A 23,694-nucleotide genomic window follows, 5' to 3' on the forward strand; every position below is an offset into this window, starting at 1 on the left:
TAAAAATAACAATGCACATACTGTAATACAAAGGGTTATCAGTAAAAGGAACAAGCAACAATGGCAGTACAGATATACATCACACGTACAGATATGCACAAGACGCATTCTAATAAGGGACACGGACATGGGAAACATATTTACCGAGCTGTGCAGCACTCAGGCAGCAATTCAGCGGTGCCACATGGTGATTGCACAGCCAGCAGGTAGCCAGTAACAGTACACACATATATATATATATATATATATATATATATATACACACACACACACTAGATGTACTCTAATGAGGGACACGGACATGGGTATCATATAAATTACTGAGCTGTGCAGTACCTAGGCAGCCATTCAGCGGAGCCACATGGTGATTGCACAGCCAGCACAGTACATATAGAACAGTACAGGGTACACAGAACTAGACCTAACACAATTAAAGCACAATTCTTAATACAAAATACAGCTGAGATATAAGGAAGTGAATGAGAATAGATGCAGGTATAGATTGTATGTGAGTAAGAGAGCTGTATTTGAAATGCAAAAAGAGTGCTGTGAGAACAGGAGGGAAGAAGAGAGAGGGCCCTGCTTACATTCTAGAGGGTACAACATATGATTGTTTTCTTAGTAGCTGGATAGGAGGACTACATATACAGTCATTATTGCATTTTAAAACACGCAGACAATGTACATGATGAGTTATTCTTCTCTGATCGCTTGATGCTTGGATTACTACCAAATTGAAACCCCAGTAACTATGGTGTCTAATACCATGTAATGTGCTACTAAAAACAATGTGAAATATGAGAGAGGCGCTTGAGTGCCATCACCTTTGGATACTGTGTTTACTTAAAATGAATTGGAAACTAATTCTATATTGACCAAACGTTTTATTCAGCTATGACATTAGAAAACAAAAAAACGGGCCAAATAAACTTCACAATACTTTCATTAAGCCTCAGCCTGATTAGTCAGAGCAGTTTCACTCTAAGCTCACAGATGACTTTTTAGAAAGAATGGATTACAATGGATTAATGTTCAGCAATAAGTTTACCTCATGATACACCCGCTGAGCTAAACTGCTACAGTACATGCACACTTACAGAAGAAAATACATGTGTTTATTTGGTACTCTTTACCTAGAACGGCGCCCATCGCGACCATCGTGACCATCGAATGCACTAAAAAACGGGTGCGATGCGATGCCCGCGATTTCCCATAGGGATCAATGTTAAAAGTGAGATTGGACGCGATTTTAGTGTTCAATGCCTCAATGCCCGCGATTTTTCCATAGGAAACAATGTTAAATGGGCCACAGAGCCCAAATAGTCACCCTAAAGTCTGAAATGGCCCCCACAATTGTTACCGCCAGCCCACGATCAACGTCAACCCGAAGCGTGGCGAGCGCAGCGAGCCCGCGAGGGGCGGCGGTACGCGTCCTCCGACCTTTTCATACCCCCACTATCCACGTCGGCGTGGAGTTGAGAATAGAATAGTGTGGCGAGCGCAGCGAGCCACCGAGCCCGAAGCGTGGCGAGCGCAGCGAGCCCCGCGTGGGGACGCGGATACCTACACAGGTAAACGCGTCCCTTCGCGGGCTTCACAGGTATCCGCGTCCGCTTGCCACGCTTCGGGCTCGGTGGCTCGCTGCGCTCGCCACACTATTCTATTCTCAACTCCACGCCGACGTGGATAGTGGGGGTATGAAAAGGTCGGAGGACGCGTACAGCTGCGCTCGCCACGCTTCGGGTTCACGTTGATCGTGGGGTGGCGTTAAAAATTGTGGGGGCCATTTAAGACTTCAGGGGGACTATTAGGGCTCTGTGGCCCATTTAACATTGTTTCCTATGTAAAAATCGCGGGCATTGAGGCATTTAACACTAAAATCGCGTCCAATCTCACTTTTAACATTGATCTCTATGGGAAAATCGCGGGCATCGTGGGCATCGCGTCGCACCCATTTTTTATGTGCATGCGATGGCCGCGATTTTTTACCCCCGACGCCCGCGATGCCAATCGCGGGCGCCATTCTAGGTAAAGAGTACCGTTTATTTTTATGGAAATAAATGAAAATAACATTTCTAAACATCAAGCACCACTTTTTAAAAGAAACCTTCGATATAGTCTTGTTTTCTTTTATTGCAATACATGGATTTCAGTTAGGTGGACAAGGACACACTAGACAACAATAGTTAACGATATTATCATGCATATCGTCTAGTGTGAACAAACTGCGAATTTGCAGCCCAGGCATTAATCAAACTACTGTGCATCTTACAATAAAATCCTGCTTCATTTTTTTTGCGCTGGCTGTACGCTAGTTGATTGACAGAAAGCTAGCGGGTTTGAAGGGAAGTCGTGTGATGTTTCTATACCACTGACCGAGTAAATCCTGTGTTACGCACACCGGAAAAATCATTAGATGGTGCGCAGCTTGAGTATAACTTTGTAGTATAAATTTGCTGGGGTCCCATCTCTGTTATAAAACAGGCTGATCACTCAGTGGCTGTAAGTGCCGAGTGAGCAGAGGCAGAGAGGACAGCCTGCACAAGGTAAGTATGTGTGATTTCTTGTTGTAAAAGGGGTGACTATTACACTTTTCTGTGTCTGTGTGTTGTTAATTCCACATTCTTTTTACAGGTGGACTACAAGACCCAGCAATGTGTTTTATTAAATTTTCCCATGGATCAGCCTGCGTCCACCACTCAGGGCTGCCGGGGACAGCACTGGAATTCAGCCCTGACTCCCTCCCAAGGGTCGTGTCCAGGGCTAACTAGGGGACCTTATATGAAAAATGTCCCCTGGCTGTCGCATGACACTGCTGGCTGTTGGAGCCCGAGGATGGTTTCCGAAATACTGGGGACCCCCGTTTTTTTTGTCCCCTATATTTTTGGAACCAGGACCGGCTCAATGAGTCCGGGGTTGGTTTGCCTCAGGAGGGGGGACCCCATGTCGTTTTTATTTGTTCACATTTACACATTTATTGGAACAGAACCCTGCACAGAACTCACTGATCTGTGCATGGTTCTATCAAATTCGCCAGTCTGACCCTGGTCTATTGTGCTTGCAATTTTTGTGAATTGTATACTTTATAATGTGAAAACATCTGGATGCAATTTGAAGTGTGAAAAAACCGACAGATCAAAATGTGCCAATTCTGCTGCAACTTGGGCGCAGTGATAATACACAAGTACCCAAAAAATTGTATGTGAATTTAAAATAACAAATAAGAGCGACAATGGCATTTTTTGCAGATATTTTCATCTCAGAAATGTTGGCACTCAAAGGGTTAAGAAAGTCACCTGTGTCTACTAATCTATCTAATTAATGTTCTAAGGAGGTGATAAAGTGCTGACGGATTAAGTGCCAACCAATCAGCACCAATCAGTCAAAATGGTTTGCAGTGTAAATGATTGGCGCTTTAAAAAAATGTTACCAAATCTCTCACTTTCTGATTCTCTCATCCTATTACATTTCCCCCTGATTGTTTGGCACTTTGGGGGTTATTCTGGTTGACTCACAAGGCTGTGAATTCGCAGCCTTGCGAGTCCAATAAACCCTGCCTGCCATGGGCACTAAGAAAACATCGGTCCCTGTGCGAAGACAGGCTAGCTGCGAACGGACCTGAATATGGTCCTTTATCTCTATCCAAAGTTTGATACATCTCTTTCATTGTGAGATATAGCGAAAATAAATCTCTTCATATTATGCAGTATGGATCATTTATAAACAACAAGAAGTGTGGAAGGCAGCACCTATTTTATGGCGCATTACATTAAGCTACATACAGTACCAGCATTGCTAATTTCAATGTATAATCAAGCTGGCACCAACATCTGATGACATCACTAACGACATGCGGTAACGATACACTGTAATACATTCACATATAGTGCATTAAAATGTTGTCTTGGGGCCCATTTACTAATGCATATTTGCGGCTAATTCCCCCCCAAAACACCAATTTTCAGGGATTAACCACAAATATTAGGTATCCTCCGAATGTATGTAGGAGGGACTGCAGCAGAAATCTCAGATCCTTCCTACGATTCTCACTCGCAGCCCATCCCTGCGGTAGGTTTCAACTGGTCAAAAAATCTGGCACGGACAAAAACCATGTGGATCAGCAGATCAATGAGTTTTTGACCATTTTTGGTTGTATTTATGGGCTTTTTTTTATGCATATCAAAGGCATGGGCAAAAAAGTAATAAAAAATGCATGCAACTGAACAGAATGGGGGAAAATTAGTAACAGCACTACAGTAAATTGAATACCCCCCAAGCATTGTACACTGAAGGTTTGCCTGAACACTTACAAATGCAGTACAAGACTGCTCATCCTGCCATCATGATCTCATAATATATGTGCTTGTTCTTAAAAGCAGGATGTTAAAATGCTGGAAAAATTGACTGCTGTCACAAAAAAGTCACAGTTTTTACATTTTGTCACATTTCTCAAGGACCTCAAAATGAATGTACTGCACTAATGTGTATAAGTGCTTTTAAACATAAACAAGACGCGTTTCTTCCACTGCCTTACATTCTTACATTACCTGCAATTCTGAAAAGTCTTGTCAAGGTCCAGGCTTGCTTGTCACATCCTAATCACAATCACAGTACAGCTAATGGCTTGCAGTCCTATTCAAGATCAAGTTGCATTCAACTTCAATATGACTAAACTCAATGGGACAATATCACATCTCAGATCTAGGCAGTTGTAATAAAAAACAACTGCATCGCATTGTGTTTCTACCATCAAGGCTCGATTAGACTAAATGGCTTTTGAATGCATCACACCACAAAACAGACTCTTCTGAAACTTGTACACACCTTGCTATTCAATGAACAGCTTTACTACCTTTATATGGTGCTATTACTTCGATAAGAATGTGCCGTGCTAAGAAAACTTCTCATTGAAAGAGCAGACCCAGGCCTTTGTTTATTTTGTATTATGAGACTTTTATTTACTGATCATGGAATTTTAATTTCAGGTAATATTTACTCCGCTGAAGTAATTGTTGATTTTACAAGGTGAAGATTATCTGTTGATCTGCAGGGGATCAACCGTATGTATTGGGTGTCATCTTTTACACGTCAACTTGTGGAAACAACCCTTGCGCAATTGGAAAGGATTACTTGCAGAGGAGACTGAGGAAATTCATGCTGCACTAGTTGCACAAGCAATAGCACTATTCTATTCCTATGTTCTTATCCCCAATGTTTAATTTCCCCAACAGAGAGGAACGTATAAAAAGAAAGAAAGAGTTTTTCCTTGATAAAGCCGCTGAGACCGTTATCGGAGGCGGGGAAATGCGTTGGATTATATACAATTCTTTCTGCACCACAGGGGATACCATACAGGCTCACCATCAGACCACCAGCCCAAAGGTGACTCCAGATAAAGTTGGACCAAGACAGGTGATTCAGCACCATCCACTGGGAGCCCGGAGGAATTACAGGTGGCAGCTGTAAGGTACCCCAAAGCAATATTGTCTGGCCAGACACTAAAACCTGGACAGTTATATTCACTAATCCAAAAAAGACTGTTACGTAACCAACATTCTAAATTACAACTAACATACTAATATGACCGCAACAAGCTAAAGGGAAGCAAAATCTATTTGGTTTTAACCTACTAATTTGACACGACCGGTTGTGCAATAATCTTTACCTAAACCCCCCCCCCCTTTTTTATGTAATACCATTTTATATTAATTTTTCTTAAAATTGTGTTCTAATATTTTGTGTATGTTTTATATGTGTTTTATATGGGTACATAAATAAATTGCAGCGCTCGTGGCTTTTCTTTATAAACTATATGGACAAACTAAAGCAAATCCTGTCCCTCATCACATACGTGCATACATCCCTAAAATTTTTGGATGCACATGGGTTGTTTTTGTGCGTACTATTTTCATCCATGCATAGCTGTTGCATTCGGTATTTTATTTAAAAATACAATATATATTATTAATTACAATGTATATACATATAAACAGGGCCATTGCAATATTTATCAGCACTCTTGGCAAAACCTCAGCTTACTGCTCCCACCACCAGCCACACTCCAATACCGACTATCCAGAACCTCAGAATTGTGGAGGTGGCGTCTTAGAAGTTCAACACCTACTGTTTGCATTAAGTTCAACAAGGATGCCTCTCTCGGAAACATCCATAATTTGGTGATAGACTCATGGGTGTTTCCCAGATGCAGCGGCCCATAGCTGCCTAATGGTTGAGTCAGGCCTGAATATAAACAACAAAGAGTATTACACTGTGGCTTACAGACATTATTAAACACCAGTGCCTATCCTGGTAGTTCTTACAGTGCTCACCACACATAACCACAGGTTATATTTCCCAGTACCCAATTGACCTTACAGTAAGCGCACTCCTTTGGATGTGTGCAAAGATTAAGAAACCAGAACAGCAGAAGGGGGAAAGCCATGAACCATGGGTAGAACACACAAACCCCCACACAGAATGCATATAAGAACAACTGGCTACATAGGATAATAACCTTAACCTGTTTTGATTAATTGATTGTTAATATACAATATTTTTTTCTAGTGATAAAGTGTATTTGTTTGATACTCTTAGTAAAACACATGCTAAAACTATTTCAGTGGGTTGCAGATTACAATCATCATTTACTATTCCATCATATAGAAGATTAGGAAACACATAGCAAACATCTCTCCCAAGAACAAACACACTTGCTGGTACAACTGCGATATGACTTTATCAAGTTCTATGATTTCAGTTGTATGTAAATATTACCAAAGGTCATTTGTTAGACAGAATTTTTGCTTTAATCTTTTGAGGACTGGCACCTTATGTATTGTGCCATTACCAGGTTCTATGCGGCAGGTCCTGTAATTGTGCTATCATTGCCAAAGCTAGCACTGGAAGTACAAAAACCATTGAATTTGAATAATAGGATTATGGCCATTGCAACCACAGTGAATGAAAAGGGAATGTCTGCCAATTACACTCTGAAAAGGAAAGGTAATCATTCATCTCAAATGAGTCAACAAGGTTAGAAAGGTAACACTTTGTGCTTCCAGACTATTTTCATCTGTGTTTCTGTAAATAGGAGATAAAGTCATGGAGATTAACACTGCAGAGATACAGCTCAGGTAACAACAATCAGAGCTGCAGTTTGGGGGGTAGGTACCCCAGGTGCCATATTTGAGGGGGCACTGAGATGAGAGATCCCAACACAGCCACTGCTGAGTTCCTACCCCAGCCACCAGAGAGAAGCTGAGGGTGGACTTTGTCTGGCTGGACCCTGAAATTTAGCAGGGACGGGGCTCTCCACAAAGCCGCATTGGCCAAATGATACCCACCAAAGTGACATCATCAGGAGTGGCCAGCCTCAACTGTAAACATAGGAGACATGTGCAGCGCAAGAGGCTGATGGGAAAAGTCAGCCCCAAACTACATTCATTCTGAAGACGTCCTTACTCCATGCTGGGAGCTAAAGCTCCTAGAATTTTTTTCTCCACACATTTAAAGAATATATGTAAGTTTGGGTAATATATGGATCTCTGTAACCAACCTGCCTGTGCTATACAGCTTGTGCACTATACCTGGTATGACCTGTATGTGATTGGACTTCCAATGGGGATCAGTGTTGGTACTGTATGTGATATGAGGGTCAAACATAAATTTATGTTAGCAATATGTGGAAAAAATAATTTCCAGTGAATACACAACCTACTGTATATAAGCTACAAGACAAACAGGATTGAGGAGTGCCAGCCAAATAACTACCTTGACCCGTGGGACAAAAGCTTTAATTTCGATTTTGCCGTATTTTCCGCTTATGATGTACAGATGCTAACACAAGGCAAGTTCAGTTTTTTTTTTAAATTTTAATATAGGGCTTTGTCTTCTTTCTCGAAACTTACAGGAAATGATCTCCCAGTCTCTGCCCAATTCTTCAGAAAAGTGGGTGGGTTGGAGTTAGTTTGACACAATTTGCAGTGAATTGCATCATCCTGCCCCGCCAGGTTTGCACAGAATCATTACCCTTAAACCCTCACCCATGCCTCCCTTCCAGGAGAGTATAAGGAAAAAATGCATTATAATGTTATTCTACTCTAAGATGTTTTTATTTGGTTATGAATACCACTGAAGTCATCTTAGATATGTTACCATTCAACTCTAAAAACGCGTACAGACTAGAAGATATTTTTAAATGATATGCATGATGACGATATCGTTAACGATATTATCATGAATATTGTCTAGTGTGTATACATTATGGGGGTTATTCAGAATTGATCACTGTGGCATGATTTAACAGTGCCCAGCAGTCACCCCCTGATTCGATAGCCTCTGCCCCATGCAAGCCTGCGAATTGCCAGGAAGTGGCCAATTACCACCCACAAACTTTCTTGTGATCAGGTCTCAATAACTCCCTATATCATTAAGTATGTAGGCACCATTGACTGCATGTTCAGCAAGGGGTGGGTTGATGTCATTGAACGATAGTTAACAATATCGTTTAGTGCGTATGCACTAGATCAAAGATTAATACAAATAAATCTGGTTTTATGTTTATGTCACATAAATCTATAAAGAAATAGTGTCACATGTATCTGTAATGTCATTCTATTATAGTTTGTATTAAACTAAAATATACATAAGTAAAAGTTATACAATCACAGTGTTCTCATTTGGTGATATTTTTGCATGGGTGCAACTATCTCATTTGAACAGACAAACAATAATGAGTTATGCACTTTGCAATAACAAAATTACTATTTACCATTATGCTGTAATAACACAATAGAAAATGATGCAGTTTTACTGTGTGGCAGTAGTGGGATATCGTATTACCCTAGTAAACCATAAGGAGTGTGAAACATTTATTTATTTACAGTTTCTTATAAACTGTAAATATTCCGTTGCGCTTTACAATTGTAGACAGTGATAAAACAAACTGGGTATCAGACAGACTTGGAGGTACAAGGGCTTACAATAAACATCCGTTTTTCCCGATGTTTTGACATTGGATCGCTTGATAAAAGACACAGGATGCTTTTGAGTTAGCCAAAATAAATCCCCAAAAAGCTGCTCCTCTTGACAGCTTATTGGGGCTTATTCAATGGTTAATTGGATAGCCTCGAGCTATCCTATTGCATGCGGTCAGTGATCGCCATCAGGAGGAGGGATAACAACCTTACAGTTTTGCTATGGGGTATTCAATTTTTCACCTTATTTCAGGTTTTCTGAAATAAGGAGATTTTACAATTCAATCCCATCTGTTTCCACCAGGGAAACTGCTGGGATTCGCGGCTGCAAATTTGGCTCTTTGAAAAGCCGAATCTCAATTTTAGGAAATGGGTGCAAAATTTTTGAATGGCATCCCTTTCTGCAGAAAAAGACTTGGATTTGTGGATCCATGTCTTTCCCAATTTTTGGATTGATTACGAAGATTGGAAAAAATTGATAAAGACTGAATAAATGGAATGAGAATAACATCTAATCTGTGTGGAAATGGACGCTATTTCAACTTTTTTTTTGGCAAAATAGCGGCATCCCTATATGGAAAGGGATCTATTTTCTGTTGATCTGGTATGATAATCAGCTCAGAAGAAAATGGTAAGTTGCTATTAAATATAAAAAGAAAATCCAGAAAATTCATGTAACTACTAGAGATTGGTAGAATGAAGTGGTGCATATTCTAAAGCCCCGTACACACTGGGCAACTTTCATGTGAAAATAGTGCGTAGGGGGTAACATAAACGTTTAATAGGTTTATGTTGTTTTGCCAGTTGGGTGCATAATCCATGCATTATTACACCCATTCTACTGCAGTGAGGAACCCCCCTCATTATATGTAACTAGAAACATGGCTTTATGCCCTTTATTAAATAGACAACATAGCTTTAATATTCATTATGAGAAGAAATGCTATATGTGTGTTTTCTTCATAACAGCTGTTTTAGATAGGATTACCAGATGTACAGTTTTAGATATATGACCTATTTAATGGCCTGTCAGAGCATACAGATTGTGAACAAATTACCTGTTTATCCAGCATTCAGACAGTCAGTCTCCCTGACCTTATTCCCTAGGGTTCTACATTAAAGAGAAGCTGCAATAGGTGTAAACATTGCGTACCTTACCATAGGTTCTTCAATTTTTTAAACCATATATCCTTCCTGTTTTCAGTATCCATTTATTACATTAGCCAGAATATGACAGACTCACGAACTATATACATATATTATGTTGCCTGATCTTTGTTTCCACGAAGTACATTTCACATACAGTATATTTTGTTCCTATTGCACATAGCTGTTATGCTCAGTGAATGTGTAGAACAGGGACATTTTAGTCAGTAGTTCACTTAGTGCAAATACCTCAAAAGTAAAAACTCAACCTTTAGCAATATATCCAAGTGAAATTTATAATAAGCTGAATTGTGACAAGGTTTGTAAACACGTCCACAATTATAATTAAATTTTTTTATTACTACTACTACTTTAATAAACTCTTGGCACCATCAGCTGGAAGGAGGCAGTTCGAAGCAGGTTGTGCCCTCCCCCCCCCGGATGGGGCGGGGGTGCCTGTAGCGCTGTCTGCAAGCCGCAGTCAGAGGGGTCCCTGAGGCAATGTGTATTAAGTTGGCGGGGTCCCTGCAGTGACTTGGAAATAACTAGCGCTATCCGCCGGGCGGCGGGGGGGGGGGGGGGGGGAGCGCTGCTGGATTTAAAAACACTTGCCGCACACTGATTGGCTGAGATTCACAGCCAACTTAATACACAGCGCCGCAGGGACCCCTCTGACCGCGGCTTGCAGACAGCGCCGCAGGTACCCCTCAGACCCCCCTAAGCCCCCCCCCCCCTCCGTGGAGCAGGCTAGTCGCATAGTCGCACCACCTACCTCCTAGTCACCCCCCTGAGTAGTGGGTGGGTGCCGGGGCGCACCCCCCCCCTCGCCTGGGGCGCTCCGGTGCCTTGTACCGGCCCTGGGCACCATGAAACTGATATGACTTGCATGAATTGACAGCTCATATTTACACTGATGCATAGGGTAGTACTGATGGTGTAATGGTTAGCATTACTGCCTCACAGCGCTGAGGTCATGGATTAGATTCCCATCATGGCCCAAACTGTGCAAAGTTTGTATATTCTCCCTGTGCTTGAGTGGGTTTCCTCCCACAGTCCTAAAATATACCGGTAGGTTAAATGGCTCCCAAAAAAATAAACCCTAGAATGAATGTGTGTGCGTGTACATATGGTAGGGAATAAAGATTGTAAGCTCCACTGGGTGGGGCAGAGACTGATGTGAATGTTCAAATATTCTCTGTAAAGCACTGTTGAATATGTGTGCGCTTTATACTGTAAAATAACTGATAAATAAATAATGGTTCATGGGAAGGCCGGATTATGTATTCAGGGGCCGGAGCACTTAAAATGAAGGACCTACCCCATTCCTCCGGCCCTTCATATCTTGTCAGCAATGTGCTATGGGGGTGGTGCATGGATTGTTTATATTTACACCAATGATGTACTGTGTATTAGACTTAAGCTAATAGTAGTTTAATAATGCCTGGGTATTGTTTATACCTCCACATAATTGATAGATAATTTTTCTTGTGCAGTGAATAAAGACAACTTAAACAACCTAAAATACACAAAGAAAAATAAAAGTTTGTCATCTATCTTGCCACATGCAAGAATAGCAGCAGCGCCTGTACTTCTAACAAATAAAAGGGGTGTGGCTTTGTGAGAATGGAGCAATCGCAAGCCACAGATCTTATTTTCTTTATTATGGGGGCATGCACACTGTGTCCCACAGGTTGGACAGCAGGACAGTCCCAAGAAAATAATACTGATCTGTGAAAATGACTCCATCAGCCCATTACTTGGTTGCAAATCAATAAATAATAAAAGGAAATTTATAAATCTCCTTTCTCCACTCTAGCACAGTACTTGAATTCTGACAATGAAAATAAATTGTATTCATCTCTTTTTGATAGTGCCTGTCACATTACTGTACCATTACTTTCTGCACAGTTACACAAGGCATACACTCATAACATATGTAAATACTACCAAGAGCTAAATGGGGCCCGAGTAAAAAACATTTGAAAGGGGCAACTGGGAGACAGGATGTCCCTACGCATTTTCTTTTAAATACTGTCACTGTCATTCTCTCTTCCACATATAGACCCTGACTTAGGTCCTGATGATTCTGGGACGCATGCGGCAAAGTACAGATATATGGTACATTGCCTGTGTGCCCAAACCATACTCCACATGTGCTGTAAGGGTCTGTGAGGTCATTCGCACTACAGCATGAAACTTCAGAGATTGACAGTCTGATGATGTTTGGGGCATGGAGGGGGCATCAAAGCCTCTGTTTCTTAAAGCAGAGGCTTGTGTCTACCACTGTTGGGGAGGGATGAGTCACGAGACCAGGATCTTCTAGCTCACATCTGCAGAGGCTGGCTTGTAAAACTTCGTAGGCGAAACACCTCCTGCTGCATTACCATATTAGAGAGATATAAGCTTATGTAAACATGGAAGCAACAGCAAAAGCTCCTCCAACCACCTTTGAACCATTGTGGGGATGATCATCAGTGAGTTCAAACCATTGATCATTACCTGCCATTGATATTAACAATTGATGGCAATTTTTAATCACCACAGGTCTATATCTTACATCATCCCTCTTTCTCTGACAGTATATAACACAGAGCTGTTCCAATCTACCCCTCTCTTTACTAACAGGTCCCACATAGAGTAACTGTATGAAGCAGTGATAAAAATGTGCCAGTGAGGAAGTGCCAGTGCCAGTGAGGAAGTAATATTTATCATTTGCATTTTATAAAATTATACAGTGCAGCTGATTGGTTGCTATGGCTCACTTCTCCTCTGGCTCACTTCTCCGCTATTATCACTGCTTCATACATTAATCCCACACAGCACTGTATTACTCCATATACTGAGCGGGATTCTCTAATAACCACCGCAGCACATCGCTGGCACTCGCAGTGTTAATAATCGCATATGCAGTAACATATGCGATTATTAACGCAAAACCGATGGCCGGCGATGTGCTGATGGTCCCCACTCCCTCGCTGCACCCTTACCCGGCTGTGTGAGGGCTCCTTTTCCTCCTCCCTGCACCCGGAAGCTGTGCAGGGAGGAGGAGATCACTGGTCCGGGCAGCACAGCAGGAGGCTGCCCGGACACAGGTCAGGGAGGGCATCGCGGATCGGCGGGGGGCGTGCGGGGGACGCGAAAGGAAGCCCATAGGCTTCCATGGGGATAAGCCATATAGAACTGGCGTAACCCCCCGCAGCGAAGCCCCAGCGGTGGGGCTTTGCTGCATATGAAAATGCGGTAACAACCCCGAAAACAGGGTTTTTACGGCATTTTTAGTTTGGAGAATCTCGCCCACTGACACAGTGGCATGTTGTTCATTAATTATTAGTAGTAGTAGCTATCATCATCTTTATATACAGTACATTTTAGTACATTTTAGTCATGAGATCATAGCAGAAGAAAGCTCAGTAACAGAGAATACACTCTCTTAAGCAATGGTTCTTCATCTCAGGTCTACAACTGCTCATATTACCATTTTGTACTGTCAAAAACTACAACTACAATATATAAAATCAGATATTATAGTCATAAACCATAAAAACATACCAACAACAGAAATGCCTACAGACACATGTTATGCATTACACAAATGCAATTATTATTCCTTTTTTCCATTTATGATGGTTAATGCATGAACATGGGAGGTAATCCTTGCATAGTATAAAATAAAGGATTTGCTTAAAGTCATTTTAGTCACTAAAAAGCAGATTACCAAACCTGGAATGCAATGAAATTTACACCATGCCTATAGACTTTCAAGTCAAGTCATTCAGGCAGAACATTTCCTTCTTTAAACAACTATGGTCTTCTATAGAAAAGAAAAGAAACTGCAGTGCAAACTCATTTCTGTTTATTTTTTTTGATGACCACTAATTAGCAAGTCTCAATTTTAATTTCCTCATACATAACTGCCAACACGAACTTTGTAAGGACATACTCTTAATACCTATCCTTACTCTGAGTTCTTGCTGCTTGGTTTTCCACAAACCATGGAACAATGGGGGTTCCGCCAGTTTGCGAATGGATGTTTGGCATAAACATCCATTTGTAGGGTCGCATACGGGGCCAAAATCATGTATACAATTCTGAGAGAGCACTCCTTTACGAAGCCTTCCCTGGGAAAGAGCAGTGGTGTAACTATAGCCCCGCAGCCACCGTGGTGGCGTGGAGTCACTGAGAAGGTGTGGGTGCCGGGGGGTCTGCAGTGCTATTGTTACCCACTGCCATCTGCTCCTGCCGCCGGTGCTTCTGTCTGCGGGTCACGGTTCTCCTGGCTCCTGCCGCTAATAAAAAAATGTGACACTCAGAAAATGGCTGCCCCCATGCTGCAGACAGTTTTGGAGGATGCCTCCTCTTGCAACCTTAAAAATGGTCTGCTGTATGGGAGCAGTGTCACTTTTTATTAGCAGCAGGAGCCGGGAGAGCCGGGACCGCAGACAGATGACAGATGCGGCTGGAGGTACTGGCCACTCGAGGGGGGGGGGGGGGGGTGTTTGTTTACCTTACTGGGGGGGGGGGGTGCTGCCAAAATGTGCGGCAGGGGGATGCAAATGTAATAGTTACGCCACTGGGATAGAGGGTTATAGACAGACTGATCATAGACAGTCATATGGTTGACCACTAATGGTCGACAGTCACCAGGCGAACATGGTCAAAAGGTCGACAGGGTCTAAACTTCAACAGGTAAAAGGTCGACATGGTTAAATGGTCGACGTGAAAAAGGTCAACGTGGAAAAAGGTCGGCATGAGTTTTTAATGTTTTTAGGGTGTCTATGTCGACATGAACACTGTCTGAGTGTACCGCATCCGCTTGCCATGCTTGGGGCTCGGTGCCTATTTTATTATCCCTTCACGCCCTAGTGGATGGTAGGGCATAAAATTCCGCCTGTCGGCACATGTCGACTGAAAATTTTGTAAAACAATGCATGTCGACCTTTTGATCATGTCGATCTTTAGACCCTGTTGACCTATTGTGTGTCGACATTTAAACCCTGTCGACCTTTTTACCCTATCAACCTTTTGACTGTCGACCATATGACTGTCTATGATCAGTCCAGATACCGGGAAAGAGGAAAACTGGAATTTGGATGACAGAATCGTATCAGCAATGGATATCTATACCAGGTTGAACTAGATGGACGCAAGTCTTTTTTCAGCCTTACCTACTATGTAACTATGTATAAGGCGCAGTGCAGCCCCGATGTTATAGCTCCTAAAGTGTCACCCACACTTTCTAACATACAAACAAGAAAAAAATTGGAACTTTCAAACAATAAGGCGCAATGTGTACTTATGGGGAATTGTCCTCTCTTGTAATAAAGTCTCTTTAGTGGTGTTGGGGTGCCGTCATGATGATCGATCTCAAGTGAAGATGGGTAACCCAAAAAATAAATGGCAATAAAAAAATGTTTGGTACTTGTTTAGTTTCACGGCAGCCGAACTACGCATGGAGTTTATTTTATATAGTGTGGCGAGCGCAGTAATCCGCGTCCCCTTGCGGGGCTCGCCACAATTAACTCCATGCATAGTCACCAGTGGGGTTATGAACAGGTAAAAAAATTGCATCGGATCGGTCAATATATCAGCCGATATTGCATCTGATATATTGGCCGCCATGAAACTAAACGAGTACCTTTTTTTTTAACCATGTGTGACTATTTTTTTTTTTCTTTTGGTACTTGTTTCCTAGCACCGCGCCCAGATTTCCTACGTATGGCACCGTAGGGAAATGGCATCGCATCGCATGGGCCATTTTAGCAGCATGCAATGCGATTTTTCAATGTAATTTTTTTCTAGGCTCATTGTACCCCACTATATCGCATCCCCCCGCATAATCGCAAGCGATTTTATAAGGTGTGCAATGCCATGACATTAGGTATGCAATAATATGATTGTATGTCCCAAAAATAGGTTTAACGCAACCCCCCCCCCCCCCCCACACACACTATTCATGCCACCCCGAAGTGTGGCAAGCGCAGTGCGCACCGCGTGGGTCGGCAGAACGCGTCCTCCGACTTTTTTATTACCCCACTATCCATGTCAGCGTGGAGTTGATTTTATATAGTGTGGCGAGCCGAAGCGCGGCGAGCCCCGCGAGGGGACGCGGATTACTTTACATGTATTCCGTGTCCGCTCGCCACGCTTCGGCTATAAAATTAACTCCAGGCCGATAGTGGGGTAATGAAAAAGTTGGAGGACGCATTTCGTCGCCGCTCGCCACGCTTCGGGGTGGGGGTTTGACCCTGTCAATCTTTTGACTGTCGACCATTAGTGGTCGACCATATGACTGTGTATGATGGGTCAATCTATGATACCGGGAAAGAGGGTGCCTGTGGGTGGCCTTGCTTCCTAGCCCCGGGAGCCTCAAGCTGCTGATGGCTGTAGTAACTCTCAGGCTCCACCTCCCTGCACCTGGAATATGTAGTCGCTGCAGCTAAGGAGGAGGAGCTTACTGGATATGGCGAGTGTGCTGTAAGACTGTCAGGATTGGAGGTGAGGGGGGGCAGAGTGTGTGGGCGGGGAAGGCTAAGGTGGTGGCATGCAGAAAGAAGATCATAGACTTCTATAAAGTAATGCCTAAAAAAGCTGCCATTACCTGCCGCATCAAAAAGTCGGCGTCCAGCGATTGCTACATATGAATGTGCAGTAAAAAAAAAATAATAATTGTTGAGCATTCCTGATCTGTAACTATTTTTATTTTGTCAACACCAGTAGGAAAACTATTTCCCCCTGAACTTTTCAGTTGGAATATATGTGGTTATGATTCATATAGCTGTATCTGTCATTTCCTTTATACATATGCTTTCTTCACATCATATCATATCATTTAATCCCTTTATCGCATTTTTATTGAAACATTATCCATGAACACATATGGATTTGTTTGGTGTAAAAAGTTATTGTTAGATTGATCTCTCCTACATGATTCTTTTTGATAAGCTTTAGTAAAGCAATTTTACCCCCTCAGCGAGAGATGTTTTGCGGTCTTTAACAACTACTGTGTTAAAGTGCAGTGGATTGCAGAGATATGGAAAACATTAGCTGCTATGGATGGAGATTACAGCAGATTGCCATTTAATGCGCCTCTTGCGTCCAACTGGTAGAAGATAAGTGTAAATCGCTATGGGTTCCTTCTCTCTTGCTCCAGTTGAGATACCTACAGTGTCTAAATACACAGTCAATTCCCCAAAAGGTTGATATACAATAGGTTGACAGTGTCAAAAGGATGACATGCAAAAGTCGACATGAGTTTTTCATGATTTTTATTTTAAACTGGCTTGTTTTTACTTTACCATCCATGTCAGCATAGAGGGAAAATATAAGAGTGCGCTAAGCGTAGCGAGGCACCGAGCCAAGCACGAGCCATGTGAGGGTACTTTGTTGTACGACAGTTGTCAAAATTGACAGAAAACAAATATGAATAATTCATGTCAACTTGCTCATGTGTCTACCTTTTCCATGTCGACCCTTTATCCATGTCGACTTTTCCCATGTTGACCTTTTGACCCTGTTGACCGTCTATCTAATAAGCCACACCCCATTTTCCCATTCACTTGGATACACCGTACAATTTCATTTTGTGCTGAATTTACTTGAGGGGCCTACTGGAAGGTATTTTCCATATTTGACACTTGTTTTTCTTACTATCCAGAGTGGTTTTGGAAGGTAGAAGCAGGTAATCACTACTAGCCTCTCAGTGGCAAAATGCTGTTAATCACAAAGGGCAAAATGGCCTGATTCTCTGAGAAATATGTCACTGGACCCATCATGTATCCCGTAGGATGACCTACCCTCGGGGTCCATAACAGTACTCTGAACATTTGCGAAGAGTAGACAAGTACAGCATACCTGCCCCTCTCCATGAGGGAGAAAATGTTCTATTCCAGGACTTCCCTGGTATTGTATGATTGTCATCACCTGTGGTGAAACACCTTTCTTATCAATTACCTAGCTCCCCACAGGTGATGGCAATCACACATTACCAGGGAAGTCCGGGAACAGAGCATTTTCTCCCTGAAGGAGAGGGTCAGGTAGGACAAGTATGATGTACAGTGTTGCATTTCTCACATTTGCATACCTCCCAACATGACCCATGCCAGGAGGGACAAAATGCTCTGCTTCTGGACTTTTTGTTTTTGAACAGGTTAACTAATAAGAAAGGTGTTTCAGCACAGGTGATGGCAATCCTAAATTAAGAGGAAAGTCCAGAAACAGAGCAATGTGTCCCTCCTGGAGAGGGTCATGTTGGGAGGTATGCACTTGCCTTAGATGTGAAGCAGACCAGTTAATGGTATGAATGGAATTTCTAGGACTACTTCACTACTACACATTATTATGTCATATACATAGTCATTTCTAGGTCAATACATTTTACAATTGCTTCAGTTGCCGTATCACAGGTTTATTTTCCAGTTCATGTTGTCATCTCCCTTGCTTGCAATTAGATGCTATTTGCTGTGAGGGAGTGTATCTACAAGCCCAGATGCCCGGAGGCAAGATGAATATTGGTGCCCCCCCCCCCCCCCCACACACACACGCACAAACGTTAAGCAAAATATATATAGTCTGTTATGAAATATACATTATAGATAGATAGATAGATAGAGAGACATATATATTTCAGAACTCAGCCACAGAAGCGATATTGATGGCTTTCAATTAATGGATTTAAACTGGCAGAGGTGAAGAGGTGCCCCCTTGAGAGCAGGAGCCCGGTGGCAGATGACTCCATTGCCTCCCAGAGTTCTGCCTCTGCACAGACATAAGTATTGCTCACATCAGGCCTAACCACAGGTTGAGTGATTACATGCTAAGAATGAGTGAGTCGTCAATGCCACCACTCTTCATGCATACCAGTTGCCTGATTATTGTAAATGTATACATTTGTCATCAATGTTTATATCATTGCTTGTCACTAATAAGCATCATGAAACTGTTTTCATCTTTAGGATAATATTTAGTATTAACGTGTAATTTACTGTTATAATCATTTAAACCATTTTACTTAATTCTGCGGGAAAATCTAATGATTTTCTGGCCCTCCAGTTGCCAGGGTGTTTAGTAAATGTGCCAAGTTGCATGAGTCATGCCCAGTTACTGTCTGTTGTTCAGGGGTTCCCTTGAGTTTACCGCTTGTAGAACTTGCCAAGAGCTACAACACTGAACAGAGAATAGTGCCACTGTGGGTGCACTGTATTTGAGAAGAAGTGAGATTTATTTAATTGTAATTACACTGATGCCCAGCAGGTTAGGGGCTGCGCCAGAACAAGAAAGATTATGTCCATGATGGTCCTCAACACAGACCTCAAGGTCTAGTTTTAAAATAAAAAATGTATACATTGTTTATACTATTATTAAATATGCAACATTGTAAAATAAAGGACAATGACAGTTGCAGAACTGACAGCAAATCTCAGGAATTTTACAGGAAGGCCCAAAACTCCCAATTGAGGACACGGGCATAGCACTGGCATTCCAGGTACTCACCAGTATCACTGCAGGTACAGTAGAGGGTCTGTCAGGTCCTCTGATAGGAGGGCTCCAGCATCTGGCAAACTAAAATGATTCTTTGCAGGCTTCCCATGGACTCTAGGGTATGCTGTGTGCATACCATTCTCCAAACTGCAGCACCTTCCCAAGCTGACTACACAGGTGCACAGAATCCTGATTGCAGCATGTTCTCAGACCAGTAGTTAACCACTCATGTGCCTGGGGTTATTCAAGCTTCTGTGTGCAGTCTGAATGCAATTGCTGCATTCCATTTTGCTGAGCTCATCTTTATCAACATTGGGGGAGATTCTCTAAACTAAAAATGCGGTAAAAACCCGTTATCTGGGTTTTTACCACATTTTGGGATGCTCTAAGGATCCCTTGCCGCCGGGTTACCGCGACGGGGGGGGGGGGGGGGGGCATCGCCAGAAAAATCTGGCGATGCCCCATAGAAGCCTATGGGCTTCTACCACGACCCACCGCCGCCCCGCACTGACCCCACCCCCCCCTCACCTGTGCACCCTCAGAGCCCGGTGCAGCAGCAGCGCCGGGTAAGGGAGGGGGCGGGGAGCAGCCGGGACCCGCTGACTCACCGCAAAGGACAGCTCTTAACGCATGAGCTGTCCTTTGCCATAATTATCACATATGTTAGAGCATATGCGATAATTATGTATGAGATGGGGGGCGGAGCCGGGCTGCGGATGTTAGAACATCCCGCCCCTGGACTGCAAGTTGCCCTGCAGTCAATCACAACCTAGTAAGGGGTTTAAAGGAAGTGTATATGCAGCAATCTGGCCTTGCACAGCTAGTTACATTGTTAGTGTGACAAGTGAACCTGCATGGTGTCGCCTGTGCAGCTCTACCATGTCCTGAGCCGGTAACTAGTGCGGCCCTGCATGTCATCAGCTGGTAACCAGTGCGGCCCAGCTGTATTCTTCAGGCAGTAACCCGTGTTGAATTTCTCAAGTGGTAACCAGTGTGGTCCTGCTGTAGTCTCCAGGTGGTAACCAATGCGGCGATCCTGCTGTATTCTTCAGCTGGTAACCAATGTGGCGCTGCTGTATTATCCAGGAGGTAACTAGTGGGGTCCTGCTGTATTCTCCAGGTAGTAAACAGTGCATACTTACTGTATTCTACAGGCGATAATTATGGCAAAAGACAGCTTTAGCGTTAAGAGCTGTCTTTTGCGGTGAGCCGGGGATGCGCAGTGGGGTCCTGGCGAACTCCTCCCTTACCTGGCTGCTGCGGGCAGGTGGGCTCTCCTTCTCCTCCCTGCACCCGGAAGAGGATTTACAGTGCAGAGAGTAGGAGGTCACAGGTGAGGGGGGGTGGAGTCGCCGCGAGTCGGCGGTGGTCCACTTGGGGTGGCGTGGGTGCGTTAAGAAGTGGATAGGCTTCTATGGGGTATCAGCGGTATTTGGCGATACCTCCCGCATATTAAAATGCGGTAAACACCCTGATAACAGGGTTTTTACCACCTATTTAGATAAGCGAATCCCGCCCAGAGAGTGAAACTGTATCTTTTTCTCACACATGAACAAACACAGAAGGTAGCAGACTAGCTTTCAAAGCTTTTGCTTCGAGCTGGCTTACTAGTGTGTGTGTGTGTGTGTGTGTGTATATATATATGAAGAAATATGTATGTGTGTGTGTGTGTGTGTATATATATATATATATATATATATATATATATATATATATATATATATATATATATATATATATATATATATATATATATATATATATATATATATATATATATATACACACACACACACACACAACTCCTAATCCTGTCTCTTGTCCCTGGTGGGGCTACAACTGACATGCGGCCACCCAGGTGCAATGGCCTATGATGAATCTTACCTGTAATGTATATGGCCAATCTGACCATGGCAGTATCGAAAGCAACCAAATTGTGAGTCCCTAAGAACATTTTGGAGAGTAGGTATATTTATTAATTGGGCATATATATATATATATATATATATATATATATATATATATATTTATATTAAGTGGAGAAAAGGCTACTGCAGTAGGTTGCTGAGAACCAATGGTGTTGGCCATCTCTGGGGTATATTCAATGCTCATTAGCGAGTTGTGACGGTGATACACCCCACTGAGGTCACCTGGTAGCATTTGTATTCAAAAAGAAAGAAAGCAATATATACATTACAAAGATACAACAAGGTTCTCAATGTAGAAACACCATGAGTATGTAGTCCACAAATCCCATATTTACCATAAATCCCTACTTTTGTATTGGAATTCAGGTTTGCTCAGTAAGCTGCGAACATCGCAGCTTACCGAGCGCTTGAGACGCCGCTCCACGAATGTCGTCGTCCCCCCAGCGCCAAATCCATTTAGAAACATGGAAGCATATGTGTAATGAGAACACATGCCCGTGAATGAGCCGCTAGCAGAAGAAATCATTCGATGGACTATGACCCTGGAATGATTTGTCCTGCCTTCGCAAATAAAAGTCAATCTCAACGGACTTCCATTTGCACGCGGCAGGACAAAAGCAGGGCAGGCAGGCCGGCCCCCGGCTTCCCGGGCAGGCATTGGCCCGACTGCGTACCCATGGGAACGGCCATAAAATGCTGGGCGTTCCACTGTCATTCATTGACACGGTTTGCTCATGCACAGAAATGCACATGCGCAAAACACGACTATCGGGGCCAAATTCGGATCACTGCGAGTATTACATAATTTGTAAGAGACAGACTTTATACCGTTTCTACCTAGAGTATGAAGCTTATTGTAGGTTTTGCCATGCATGACTGTTATAGCTATATAACAAATGAACAGACTAGTAAATGCTGCTATGTAGTAAAATGTTTTATTTGATTAAATAATATATCATTCTATGATGAATGTTTAAACATTAATGCAAATTAGTATACAAATACATGTAGAGAAATATGGCACTATATGACATGTTTCATTCAGCATATATATTGATTCAAATCTGCTTAGTTTTATAGACATATGTTCTAATGGTTAAATGAATGAGGTCATTAATGCAGAGAAACATGGAAACAGAATTTGACAGCAGATAAGAAACTCTTGGTCCATCTCGTCTGCCCTTTAAACACCACTATGTCAAACAAATACATCAACAGATGATAAAGTTTTAGTGAATACACCTAAACAAAACAAAGCTGTAAACACTATAAACAATTTGTAAAGAATATATTTTTACAGAATACTTCCACAACAATTCTGTAAAATCACAAAAGTATCTGAACATTTGCCATTTTGGAAGCTATTTTATTTAGCTATGTGTTAACGCCACTATTTTGTCTCCAGGATTTGTTGTAGTCATTTACCAAATGGTATTGCAGATAAAAGTACAGATGGAGCTGCTCTCCATCTGAGCAGCTCTCATCGTGCCGATCGCTGCCCGCCAGCCCTCACCGTCCACCGAATGGGGTACGCACATGAAGGAGACGTTCGTGTGCCCCATTCTCGACAATGGATGCACGAGCGTGTGAGACGCTCGTGCATACACTCCACCCACGTCCGACTGACCGAGAATGTCCTCAACTGTATGAGACGCCAGGTCACAACCACCCCAAAAATGGTCTGGACATGCCTACTTTGTCAAGCATATGAATGCTGCTTAACCTCCCTACCACAGCCCTTCAAACTGCAATCACATCCTCTGGGATACGATAGGAATTTGATCTTTGCCTTTTTGCGAATCGGAGCCAATGTCTGGTACCAAAGATAATGCAGTGAGTAATGAATGAGTAGATTTGGGATTTATTTCTCAAAATGTGAACACACAGATATTAGAGTGATTTATACTCTGAGATCAAACAGGGCTGACTACTGTACAGGCAATAAGCTTTGGTGTACAGAGAGTAGTTGGTCCATCAGAAGGCAGTGGCTGGTCCAGGCAGCAGAAAGAGGAAAGACTGCAATGACAGTTAGACAGGCTTTGGGTAACTGGCATCAGAATCAGCAATCATCTCCCGCTGGGTTTGGATCATTTGGTCTACAGCATGATGGTCGACAGTCATTAGTTCGACACCATTAGGTTGACATGGCAAAAGGTCGACATGGTTCT

The 23,694-nt window shown here is 42.6% G+C and overlaps 1 protein-coding gene across 9 annotated transcripts in view; it reads right to left on the reverse strand.

Moving 5' to 3' along the window:
* The window catches only part of BMPR1B (bone morphogenetic protein receptor type 1B), a 451,702-nt gene that overhangs the window by 420,067 nt on the left and 7,941 nt on the right, over positions 1-23,694 (reverse strand). The window contains exon 1 of one of the 9 annotated variants that reach the window (XM_083179076.1): positions 19,611-19,628. The exons of the other annotated variants lie outside the window; for them this stretch is intronic. The gene's annotated coding sequence lies outside the window, so the exon portion shown is untranslated. Of the gene's footprint in view, positions 1-19,610; positions 19,629-23,694 lie in introns of those variants that run through there. 9 annotated transcript variants of the gene reach the window in all.

This window comes from Crinia signifera, chromosome 1 (assembly GCF_055691185.1).
Source record: "Crinia signifera chromosome 1, ASM5569118v1, whole genome shotgun sequence".
Classification (NCBI taxonomy): Eukaryota; Metazoa; Chordata; class Amphibia; order Anura; family Myobatrachidae; genus Crinia; species Crinia signifera.